At 39.2% G+C, this 13,672-nt stretch overlaps 1 pseudogene; it reads right to left on the bottom strand.

Moving 5' to 3' along the window:
* LOC132626388 (L-ascorbate oxidase-like) overlaps window positions 1-13,672 on the bottom strand; it is a 76,646-nt pseudogene that overhangs the window by 54,312 nt on the left and 8,662 nt on the right.

Here is a 13,672-nt window from a genome sequence, read left to right as displayed (position 1 = left end):
AAGTGAGATGCGTTGTTTCAGAAAGGTTATGGATTTAGGCGTGGAAACGAAGGTGAGATTGCTACCATCGGGAATCTGGAAGTCCAGGACAGGAGGTAGGCATACACACAGGCGGAAGATGAACATCGGGAATCGAAAAGGGTAAAATAGTAATTGTACAAAGAAGAACGTGCTACGAAAATGCCTCGGAAGCTGTAAGACTTCGACTTGTTCCAGAACATGTAATAAAGGTCATGTGAGGAAGCGGACGCGAAAATATCAGCATTAAGACACCGAACTCCAATGAAGTTTTTGGGTTAAGCGTGCTCAGGTGGGAGCAATTCCATGATGGGTGACCCCCTGGGAAGTTGGTGAGAAATTCTATAGATTGAAACATAAGAGCCAAATTAAAAGCTAGGATATTTCAAGGAAAACTAGAGTGTATGGGATGGCTGGGAACCTTAAGAGGATGCGTAAGACGAGGTGGATTAGCTCAGTAAGAAGACAGGGAGTACATTACAGCCTTAGAATTAGGATAGGCTTGAACAGCATTTGTACGTACTTTGTGGGTTAGCTGATAGTAATCATATACATATATATGTGAGTATGTAGGATATTTCAAAATGATTGTATATATGAATCTCGGAGTTCCAGTAACCGGCACTATGGCAAGGAGGGCATTAATCGAACGAGGGAATCGAAGCCCGAGTGATAGCGAAAGTAAATGGTACTGGTGCTACAAGGAAAGCTGTCAGTGCCCCTGCGACTGATGAAGACTGGAGAATCTAATACAGTAATAGTTGTAAAGGAAGAGGAGTGAGCTAATGGAAAATAAGGAGACCAGAGGGCACGGAAGGGTCAACGACAAGAAATCACAATGGAAGAAAAGTAAGAAAAGGTAACGAGGGAAAACCCGAGAGAAACTATTGACAAGACACGAGACTATTTGGGCCAGGAATTTGAAAAACAAAATAGGTGAGAGAAGGGATAGAGTGTAGCAATATAGATCGAAAGGGAAAATGTGGAGTTTAAGAACCGATTCCAATAAGTAGGGCCAAAGGAATAGTTCCTAAGTTTAGAACCCATATGAAGACATAGTAAGAGAAGGAAGATTCTCGCAGGCGGTCAGCGTGTAAGGAGTCCCCTAAAAGGGGGGAGACCATAGCAGACCCAAAAAAAAAAAAAAAAATTGCAACACTATGAAGTGTCAGAGAAAGGAAATCTATTAGTTTGAAAACAGAGCTCAAAATATGTCGGCGTGTCGCAAGAATACTTGGGAGAAGAGTAGAAGTGAAATAACTATGAGTATACTAAGAGATAGACCTAAGGATAAGGAAATAGCCTCCCGCTACATTGAATCATTAAGTAAGGATTGCGTACTAAGACATGGCTTCCGTTAAGGTACGGTGACAAGACAACAATAGAAAAGGAAGGACCCGGAAAGAACAATGATAATGAGGTGACACAGTGAGTTAGAAAAACCTATGACATGGAGCAGCGACTCATGAAAAGTCAAGGAGTTCGATTACAAGGAAAATAAGGTAAAGGATAAGGAACGATAATCATGGAGAGAGCACCTATAAAAGAAACCCATGACATGGAATGAGGACTTATGTAAAGATCCGAAAGTTTGATAACAAGGAAAGTAGAATAACTGATATAGAATGGACATGGAGAAAAAAGGGCAACCATAAAGGAACCCCCTCCCGAAGTGCTACAAGACCCCACAAGGTCAGTTGAACATTCGAGGACGAATGTTCTAAAGGGGAGGAGGATGTTATAGCCCGTATTTCGTACGTTCGGACATTCTAAGGTAGTCGTGGCAAGTTAAGGGAAACGCTACGTTCAAAAATTATTTTAATTTATAAGTTGGTTATAAATATCAATTATGGATATTAGTGTTATGGAAATATTGAGAGAGGTTAAGGGCAAAAAGAGAAATTCGCAAATGACCAATGGAAATAATGTGGAAGCATAGGGGCAAAATGGTAATTTTACAAAGTTCAAGAAAAATTCATGAAGGGGCCATGTTGGTCGTGCACTATATGCCCTTATTTTAATTAATGGGGGCTAATTGTAAATTATAAGAATTATGGACCAAAGCTTGCTTAAGAAGACATTAGTCTTCTTTTAATTTCAAGAAAATTCTAGAGAAAATTCAAGAATTCTCTAGAGAGGGATCATGTGGCTATATTCTTATCTTGAGGGGCCAAATTATAAATAAGGAAAATTGGTGGAAGACAAGTATATATAGGAAGTCATCATTTTAATTCAAGAAAACTAGAACAAAAAAAAAAGATGAAGAGAGTGGAGCAAGGAGGGTTCGGCCATGGCTCTCAAAATTGTTTCGGGAGATAGGCCATCCGTTTCGTCGTTTCCGCATTCTAGCCAAGTGAATAAGTTGAAGAGGAAAGGTAAGATTTAATCCCCTTTTATATGTTGTGAAGGGTTCATTTGTGTTGTTGTGTGTGGAAGTAAATGAAATTCATGAAATATGTATGTATGGAGTGGTGGCCGTGCATGGTATGTGTGGTGTTGTGAGGAAAGATTAAATTAATGTAGTATGTTTGTTGTTTTAATGTGTAAAAATGAATGAAAAGTATGAAATCATGCATGTTGAAGTTGTAGTTGCATATGCATGGTGTTGGCCGTATGTATGAGGTGTTGTGTAAGGAAGAATGAATTAAATTCATGTGGTGTATTGGTTGTTGTTGTAATGTATAGAAAAGAATGGAAATTCATGAAAATCTATGTATTGTTGTTGTGGCCGAATGGTATAGGATTTGGTAAGTTATGGTAAATTGATGATATTTGACATTTTAGTTGTTGTTGTTATGGATTATGTGGTGTAAAACGAAGGGTGTTGTTGAAGTTAACGTATGTGAATAACAATGAAATGTATGGTTGTGATTGAAGTTGAAGGTTTCGGATGAAATAGTATGTCGAATAAGTTGTTGGAACATTATGTGAATTGAATTGTATTAAATTAAATTGAATTGGATTGAATCGACTATTGAATTGTTGCTGGAATAATTGCTAGTATTGTTGTTGGTTTGGCCGGGTCAAATTCCCGGATTGTTGTTGTTGATTTGGGGTCGAGCCGTATTCTCGGGGATTGTGTATTTACAGGGGAAATGCTGCCGAAATTTCGGCAGACAAAGTGTTACTTTAAAGAATCAATTTCTAAAGGCTCTAATCAAGTTTTGGTAAACATGACCAATTTGTAAATTTTGGCGGATTTGGAACGTGAATTTGGAGTCGCATAAGAAGCAGAAAAGGTATGTAAGGCTTCACCCTTCTTTCTATGGCATGTCTTAGATGGAATATGTTGGATGTGAGCCTCGGGAATAACTCTACCTTCCGAAATCCGCGCCTAAAGTTTCCTTTTTTTCAATCAGTAGAATTGAACAAAAAAGTGTGCAAAATGTTGGAAGAATTTCCTAAACCTCTAGAACTCGCATAAATAGGACCCGACTACCCTAAAACCCTCACAAGTAACGCCATGACATGTAACATATGTAAATTTGGTGCGCCGTCTCATTTGATCCGAGGTGGGCCCACTGTTTCCCCGATTTACCTTATTGCTCCGCTTGACTTACTTTGAAGCTGAATCCAAAAGAAACCCTCGATCCTTATTCCATTACCAAATGACAAGTACTGTACCTATCCCAACGAGAATACTTCCATGATGATAATGATAACGATGATGTCAGAAAAGAGAATATGCCTATGATAAGTACGACAAGAATGATTCCACGACTAAGAGTCTTGAGCTAAGAATCCAATGTGAATATGAAAGTGTTATACTAGTTCTTGAACCTCAATTCTATTCCTTAGCTATGACACTAATTTCTAAAAGACTTCAAAGCATATGAATTGGCGGTTATAATGCCATTGATTTCATTCTATGCTCTCTCTTAAGGCTATTTTCCGTTGGTAGTCTCACCTTAAAATACTCGTTCCTTCAAGGTGAGACAAAGCGCCCATGATTATTCCATAATGTAATCGGAGGTCACCGACCTTATGTCACTCCGATGGACACATGACTTTCTTTGGGCTCTCATGCATGCCAATTGTATGACACATGTATATGAATGTGAATATGTATATGTATATGTATATGGGGAAAGGGGAAGGGCCACTGTTATATCACCACCTGATTCAGCTGGATTTCGTCCCGAACGCGGGATATGGGAGAGCCGGATACGGCGTCTGTATATGCGATATATATATATAATATGTTGGGACACTGTTGGGGAGGGGGGTGGGAGAGCCGATGTACTCGGCGTCTGTGAATGTAAGTAAAGGACACCGTTTTCTGAAATGTTCTGTTTTCTGTATATGTAAATAAGAAGCACCGTTTTTCTGAAAAAGAAACTAAGCATGCATGGCATCCGCAGAAAGGCATTCATATGTACAGGTTACATCTCTCCCAGGATAAGCTCCATATGTCTATTCCGTTATTATTCATACTGTATATTCCCTTATTATGTTACTATTCATGCTTTACATACTCAGTACATTACTCGTACTGACCCCTCTTCTTCGGGGGCTGCGTTCATGCCGCGCAGGTACACCAGATGAGCCACAGTTATCATAGAAGATGTTCCAACGGAGTTGGCAGGCTCCACTTATTCAGGAGTGCTGCCGAGTCAGAGTATCTGAGCCACGATGTTTGTTTGATGTTAGAGACTTTGCAGGCAGAGTCGTGGGTATAGATTGTCGATAATATGCTATATCATAAAGTCCATGTGATTGCAGATTCTGTTTGACTTGAGTACGATGGAAAAAAAAATCTCTTGAAAGTTTTACTATGTTTTCCATTTTTTATTGATATAAGAGTCTAAGGAAGTTAAGTGTGTAACAAGAGTCAGCGGGTTCGCTCGGCTCCAGATATGGGGTCGGGTGCCCATCACACCCTAGTAAAGTCGGGGTGTGACACAACATTTGCGTAACACGACGCTAACCAATCCATACCCATTATTACATCGAAGTCTATCATTTCCAGCTCGATCAAATCAGCCTTCGTCTGGCGATCACATATCACAATGACACAATTTTTGTACACTTTCCTCGCTATTACCGGATCACCGACCGGAGTGAACACCTCAAAAGGTTTAATTGGCTCGGGTTTCACCTCAATACAATTTGCCACATACGGGGTAACATAAGAAAAAGTAGAACCCGGATCAATCAAAGCATATACGTCACGAGAAAATATAGTCAAGGTACCTGTGACAACATCCAGAGAGGACTCTAGATCCTGTCGCCCTGCCAAAGCATATACGCGGGGCTGAACAGCACCTGAGGTAGATGCTCCCCCTCTACCTCTGCCTCTACCTGTTGTAGTCTGAGAAGTCTGTGCTGCCGGGCGTACTGAAGAAGAACCCACTACTGAGCCTGTGGGCTGAGTCCCCGCTCTACCTCTCGCTGAAGGGAAATCTCTCATCATATGACCAGCCTGTCCACAGGCATAGCAAGCATCAGAACCCTGACGGCACTGCCCGGAATGCAATCTACCGCACTGGCTGCACCGCGGTACTAAAGGTCTCCGCTGACCAAAATCTCCCCTAGGCTGAAAATCTGAGGCCCTCGAACTCTGGCCTTGTCCTGACTGGAAACAACGGTCAAACCTCCTATCTGGGAACCTGGAAGGCGCACTAGTCGCTGACTAACCTGAGTGCCTAGAATGCATCTGTCTCGATCCCTCTCTATATTCACTGCTTGCTCCCGTAGACCTAGCTCTCTTGCCTTGCCTCCTGTCATTATCACGATCACTTCTTTGCTGCTGTTGTCGTTCCTCAAGATTCTGAGCATGTGCCTGTATTCGGGAAATATCCATCCCGTCTTGCAAAGAGGCCGTCAAGCAATCTCTAAACAAGTGTGGCCCCAAACCGCTCACAAATCTATGGACACGATCACCCATATCTGCCACCATAGTCGGGGCATACCTGGCCACAGAATTAAATTGCATACTATACTCTCGGGCACTCATACTCCCTTGCTTTAGATTCAAAAACCTGTCCGCTCTAGCTCGGCGGACCTCGGTGGCAAATAGTCATGAATAAAAGCGTCAACAAACTCTTGCCAAACAGGAGGAGGTGCATTTTCTGGTCTTGATGCTATCCAGTTGTTATACCACAATACCGCCACATCGCGAAGTCTATAAAAAGCCAACTCTACCGATTCGGTCTCAGAAGCATGCATAAGTTTCAGCGTCCTCAACATCTCATCAATAAAGCCTTGTGGGTCCTCATCCGGCTTCGACCCGAAAAATTCCGGAGGATTTAAAGTCAAGAAATCACGGGCTCTCGTACTGGCGGAACGACCACTCGGGCCCGCATTCTGCCGTTGTGCCTGGGCGGCAACCAATCGTGTCAATAAATGTATGGCCTCGATCACTTGTTGACCCGAAGCAACTGGTGGAGGAATTGGGACTGAGGCTCCTCCCTGCTCTTCTACATTAGGTGAGGCCTCATTCTGTGATTCACTTTCCTCTACATTTGTCGGAGGCTCTCTTTCTGCCCGCCTCTTTGTCGTAGCTTTGCCCTTCTGGGAGGCTGTAGCTTTTCCTATTGGCGGCATTCTGAAATCACAACGCACTTTTAGGGGAGGATAAAATCCTATGCATGGCTCTATCGCACGATCTAATGAAATGAAAGATGGTCATTCTCCTAAATGCCCTGTAGCCCCTTGTTTATTAGCGTGGCGCACAACACACCATAAATAAGACCCTACTAGACATGGCTCGTAAACACTTCCTAGGACGAACTGCTCTGATACCACTTTTGTCACGACCCAGCTAGGGGCCGCGACGGGTACCCGGGGCTAACCACCTAGCACCGCTCATTCTATTACTCACCTTACTCGATTAATGCCCTTTTATCACATTTATATTCAAAACATAAGAAAATCACAGTTTATATGAAAACATAAATACTTTTATATCCATGTAGAGATCTTTAGTATAGCAAAATAATAGTGCACATATACATGGAAAAAAATGTGAGACCATCCTACCCACACTGCGCATCTACCAGCCTCTACTGACATACTATACAAATAGACGGAACAAGACTCCGTTGTGCCCAAAACAAAATATACATATGTACTAAAAAAGAATCATAAGCACCTCTGAACAATGGGGTGCCTTCGATCAGCTGACAGCTCCTAAGGATCTGGATCGAGCTCGCCTCCCTGTCTACCTGTGGGCATGAGCACAGCGTCCAAAGAAAAGGACGTCAGTACGAATATTGTACTGAGTATGAGAGGCATAAACAATGAAGAAGAAGAACAATAATATAAGGAGAACATCAATATGAACATCTGAGTCTGAACAATAATCATAAGATGTCAACTTCCATGATTCCATCCAACTATCATTCCATAGTGACACTATTCACTCAGTAAGGGTCCATTTTCTATGTCTTACTACAATTCAAGTGTCTTAGTCTTCTAATGCTTTTAAACAACATGCCAAATTCATAAAACTTACCTTGGATAGTGGTGGAACAAGCTTAGAGTGAAATTCTTCCTTTTTCACCAAAACTCACTTTACCTCTTTTGGAATTTCTTGAAGAAGATGACCTCCAACTAGGTTTCATACATTTGTTGCTTGGATTTAGTGTTAGTGCCCTTAGCTTTCCTTTGATTCTCTTGAATCTCTATGGATGAAGTGTTGAGAGAGTTCTAGAGTGTTCTTGAATGGTATAGATGAGTAATGAAATAAAATGAGGCTTGGGTCCCTTTTTAATAACTCAAAGTTTGATTTTTAATGAATTGCAGTCGGGGTGAACAGTGGTCGTAAACCACAGTTTACGGACCGTAAATCAGTTTACGGACCGTATAGTGTGGTCGTATTTAAGCATGTTCAAAACAGAATGGTTGGTTGATGATATGGTAGTTTACGATCGAGGTTTACGGTCCATAAATCAGTTTACGGGCCGTATACCAAGTCGTTTTTAACCATTTTCACACTCAACAGAAAGTTGAGATTTTTAAAGGCTGGAGGACGATGGTGATTTACGGTCCGTAAATCACTTTACGGGCCGTAAATCACTTTACAACCACTGGGCTGAAAGAAATTCTACAACTTTCTCATTTTCCAAAAATTCATGAATCATCGCCCCTCACTTAGTAAAACATCACATACTCATACCCTTCGTTGGTCTATTCCTTGTACATGTACGGGGACTTTTCCGAGGTGTAACATAAACCGAGGCCATATGTTATATAGCACACTCAATCGCATCATGAAATCACCTAGAAACTTAGGCTTGAAAATCTCTAGGATTGGAGTCATCGTAAGATTCTTCAGAAACTATAGACTTCTGGCATTTCTAGGAGTAAAACTATTATGGATGTCATGTATGGAATCAAAACCCTTTTCATTTGTCTCCTTCGAGACTCAAAAATTAAATGTAAAATGCATAGGTAAGAGAAAGACTTTATGAATGTCCCCTTCGGGATTTAGACAACATTATGAGATCGGAAAACTTAAGAATGCCCCTTCGGGCTTAAGAGGTCAAAGGACTCAGGATATCCTACATCTAGGAATGGATTCATTATGGATATCATTACGCTTCGCGCTTGTCATAGATCATGCCAAAAAGAAGGAAAGAACAGCCTTAACATACCTGGAAGCTCGCTTCTCGACTTTCCAACCTACCTCCTGTCTTGAAATATACATATAAAATCATTCACACTATTGTTAGGCTCACCTTCATACACTTGTACTAAACCTTCAAATGAAACCTCCTTAAAATCTGCCAAAATTCGGGCAGCATCTCCCCTGTTTATTTGCCTAACCCGAATTCATAATTCCACAACCAACAACAACAACAACAACAACAATACCAACACCAATAATATCATTTCCCACATCAAAGTGTTCCATAAAACAGCCCACACGCTGTTTTGCAACTTCCATAACTAATCAATTCACTATACAACCATTTAACCGTTCTATCTTTGTAAATAAGTCAATATCAACATAAATAGGAAGAGATCCATACCTTTCTCCCATTAATATTATTGTATCTTCACTTTTCCACCCTAAGTTTAGGCCACAACACACCGCTATATGATTCTGCAACAATAACCATACGTTACCCGGACTGGAATTTGGAAATTATATCTAGTTTGGGTTAAAAGTTGGCTTGGGGGGGTTAGGGAGAAGTCTCCAGATTTTTGGAGAGGTTTTTGGGGTGTTTGGTGAATAAAATGGGGGGGGGGGGGGGGGGGGGTTGGCCCCTTTAAATAAAGCTCCATAATCTGTCTGCACCGCCTCTAAAATCGTTCAGCGCGATCGCGGTGCCTTCTGGCGCGTTCGCGCAGGCTTAAATTTTCTGCCTGCGCGTTCGTTCAGTAAAAAGGTCATAACCCTTGATCCCGATGTTGTGTGAGGGCCACGACCTACGGTTGGAAAGATCTTTCAATTATCTACAACTTTCATTCTTGGTGTTTTTTCAAATTCCAAACTTATAATATCGTTTGGCCCCTCCAAGTCAGATCATCCGAAAATGTTTCCTTAAATTGTCCTTTTGGAGGGCCTATGCCCATATTTGGCTTAGGAGTCCTTCTTAGGACTTGCTCAACTTTCCATGTACTATTCATATATCTCTTCATATGTCCTTTATATAACCTCGGCATGTGGGCCCCGCTTATCTTGCAGTAACGAAGGCTTCCATCGAGCAACGTACTACCTGATTTACACCATATGGCCTCCGAATGTCATATGTATACGTATTCTTATACCCAAATCATGTAACCTTCATCCCTGACCCAAGCCTAAAATTTTCTCAGCGCGTTCGCGCCCCGTGGTAGCGCGTTCGCGCTGAGTTGGCCCTGGTCTTCTGCGCGTTCGCGCAGACCATTTTCCTGGCCTGCTAGCATGACTTTTAACGTCCATATCTCCTTACCCCGACGTCCTATTGGGGAGCGGTTTGTCGCGTTGGAAGATAGACTTCCCGAACTTTACTTTAGGCTTTTGTTTCACTTCAAAACTCTTAATATACTTAGAGATATTCTTCCTCCCAATTAGACCAAAATTTCTGTACCAAACCTTGCCCAACTTTCCTCCAAAGCCTCGGAAGCTTAATCTCCTTAGTTCTCTCGTTCTTCAATCCTTCTATAACCTGTTATGTGAACTCGAACTCTTAAAATTATAAAACGAGCACCTATGATCTGGTATCTTCTTGTCAATAACTCCGATGTCTACAATTGAATAGCTAACACCTAAAAAAAACTCAACGTGCAGAACTACGGGGTGTAACACCACCACCCCCGACCAATCCCACCCCAACTCCCCACCACCCCCCCCGACCAATCCCACCCCACACCACCCACCCCCGCTCTCCACCACCCTACCTCACTACCAACCCCACACCACCCACCCCCACTCTTACTCCCCACTATCCACACCACCAACCCCACTCCACCCCAGCTCTACCACCAACACCACCCCCACTACCTCCCACCCCTCACTCCACCTCCACTCACCACCCACCACGACTACAAATCATCTCCACTATTACTAGTGAACATAAATATTTCATTTTTTTATCAAATAATATTTTATTTTATTGTATTTATTTTCTTATATTTAGGTTTTTTTATTTGAATTGTATATTTATTATGTTTAAATGAATACATTATGTACATTCAGATGTTGAAAAACAAACAGTCTTAATCATTCAGTGTTCAGACCTAGAGATAACATCTTAATCATTCATATGTGCATTCAGATTCAGACGTCTTAATCTTAATGAAAACAAATGAGGCCTAAACCGTAATATTGGTCTCAACTTTCAACAACTCTATTCCCACGCAAACTAAACTTCAACCGCAAACATTCTTAATGAAAAAAAAAATTGAATAGCACACAAACTAACTTGGAGATCATCTCCATTGAAAAAGAAGACGAGAAAACAAGAATTGACTCGTGAAATTACTTTACCCTTAATGAAATGATTACAATCACACAAATATCTATGACTTGTTTTAGACCACAAGTTTTAAAAGTCTTCCTTTTTTTCTTAAATTTTGTGTCTAGTCAAACTATATCACATAAATTGGGACGCAGGGAGTAACTTGGTAAAAAGTTAAGACAAGAATTATTTGAAGTGACAAAAGATAAATAAGGTATATTGTGCCTTACCCCAATGGCAAGTTGAGTGAAGACAATGCAGTGCTGCTGGCCACCCTAAGCCTATAAGTCTTGTTTGGATGCACGTGGAGAATTTGGGGTGCGTACTGTTCATCATCTCTTAACTTGCACCGAGGAACTGCTGATTTGCTAAATTGCGCCGCAAGAGAACAATTGAATTGACCTCTCCCATTCATCAACAAAGTCTACTTTAATTTCACACCATTAGGAAATTAATTTAAGAATTTAAAAATAAACTTCCACTTAAATAAAATAATAATAATTTAGTACGAAAAGTGATCAATGATACTTAAAATGCATATTTTTATCATTTAATTTTCACAAAATTGTGTTCTTTTTTCTAAAAAGTGCTCCTTTGATACATATTTAGTTAGAAGATTGAAAAGGAAGACTATTGATATTGAGAAGAAAATATTATAGAAAAACAATCAATATATTTTTATTAATTTCTCAAAGGAGAAATAAATTTGTTGATCGTTGTGATGGAAAATTTAAAGTTATCTCCTTTAAATAATTGGAAGTTTGGATCAACTGCGATAGAAAAAAAAAAGTGACTCGCTATGAACAAAACATTCCAGAGTTCCCAAATGGGAAAAATAGTAAGCATAGACTTGACGTAGCCTCCAGCTCTATATCGATATTTATTAAATAAATATAGAATTTACATAAACGGTAATTACATAAATAATTCTATAATTTATAATTTTAGTTGAAAGTTTTTCCAAAGAAAAATTGTTTACCTATTTTGGATAGTGTTAATTCTTTTTGAAAAGAAATGGAAAGAGAGAGTATACATGCTGGACCTGTGGTTCACCAATCCAACGAAAAGGATTAGAAGAGAGGTCAATTTCTTGATCACGAGAACTTTTGTGCCACCAATCACTAAGTAATAAATTGAATTCTCCATCATAGTGAAATGGTTCTTTTTTATCTTTTGATACTTCCACTATGAGTGAACCATAGTGTCCATGGTAGAAATATGTCCCTGCCTGTTATTTAACCACACAAATATTAAAATTAAACCCAAATAGGAATAGATATTTTGAATTGAATTGATATTTTTTGTTGTTGTTGTATTAGAAAACATATCCTTATATCTTAAATTTGAACTGACCGTTACAAGATGTGACCCTTCTTCTCGAAACTTGATTTGAAGAGTCATTAACTTTAAAGTCTTATACAAACAAAGACGGTAAAAAAAAACGTAACAAGGACATTAGTAACATTATTAGAACAATCATAATTAGACAAAATATGAGCTATAATATTGACTTCTCTAATATTGTGTAGTGTTCATGCAAAAGTGGATACTGTACAATGTGGTGATAACTTCGACTTTTGGACGTATGATCTTTGACTTGTGGACACTCAAAAATCTAATTATTACTATTATTTTCGGTCCATATTATGTATGTTAAGGTTTTTGCACCAATACAAAATATAGATCTAAAATGTAACTTATTTATTGTATAATAACCTGAGGTAATTTTAATAACTCATAAATTCTAAATTCTGAATACAAATATATACATGAATAACTTAGTTATAAAAGTCTTAATCTACACCTAGCTACACTTAATCTCTTGCTTAAATATTTCACTTAATTAACATTTCACTAATTGAAGCATGCATGCAATTAAGGGAGAATTTCAAGAAAAAAACACTACTATAAAATGCTTCTTGTTCCACAAAATGTCAAATATTCTGGAATATATCTAGTTTGCCAAAATGACAAATAATATGGATCGACAATGTGCCTCTTCTTAATTTGTGTGTGTGAGAGACAGAGAGAGATATCACCTTGTCAACTTTAAACTTGCAAACAAATGTTTCTCCAGGATTAATGGGACATTGGGAGATTGATGCAGTTCCATCCGCCCATGGTGTTCCACGCTATAATTATAATTTACCAAAAACCACAAATGAAAACAAGGGTAAGAAACAAATGTCAAATTTTTATGAAGGAATATTAATAAGGAAGAGGTCCGACGACACATAACGATTTTATGATAGAATTCATCAATATGAATGAATTTTTTGACGGTTTTATGACAATTTTATTCTTCCGTCACAAAAAAATTTGTGATGCTTGAATTTGTGGGGATTATTGTGATTAATTCTTCCGTTATATAACATTGTTTTTTTCTTGTATTGATTATTAGGTCACTTAAAAAAAATAATTAAGAGTATTTTTTTGTAAGAACGATAAATTGATAACTAGTGACTTGTAAACTACATTGATAGTGTAAGAATTTTTTTTACTATTATTAGTGTACATATGTTAAATCTTGTTGTGTGTATATATATATATATACACACACGCACGCACACTAGAACCAAATAAACTTTTTTCTGTGTACTTTTTTTTTTTCGTTTTTGATGGGGAGGTAATGTAATTAACCTGTGAAATTCCATGCCAGTGAATAACAACTCCTTCAGTAGGAAGGTTATTAGTAAGCTCAACAGAAATGGTGTCACCAACAGTTGCCCTAATAGTTGTGTTAGGATTTTAATCCCAAATCCGAC

This window comes from Lycium barbarum, chromosome 2 (genome assembly GCF_019175385.1).
Source record: "Lycium barbarum isolate Lr01 chromosome 2, ASM1917538v2, whole genome shotgun sequence".
Taxonomy (NCBI): domain Eukaryota; kingdom Viridiplantae; phylum Streptophyta; class Magnoliopsida; order Solanales; family Solanaceae; genus Lycium; species Lycium barbarum.
The sequence above is the reverse complement of the archived record's forward strand: the minus strand, read 5'-3'. Positions and strand labels throughout refer to the sequence as shown.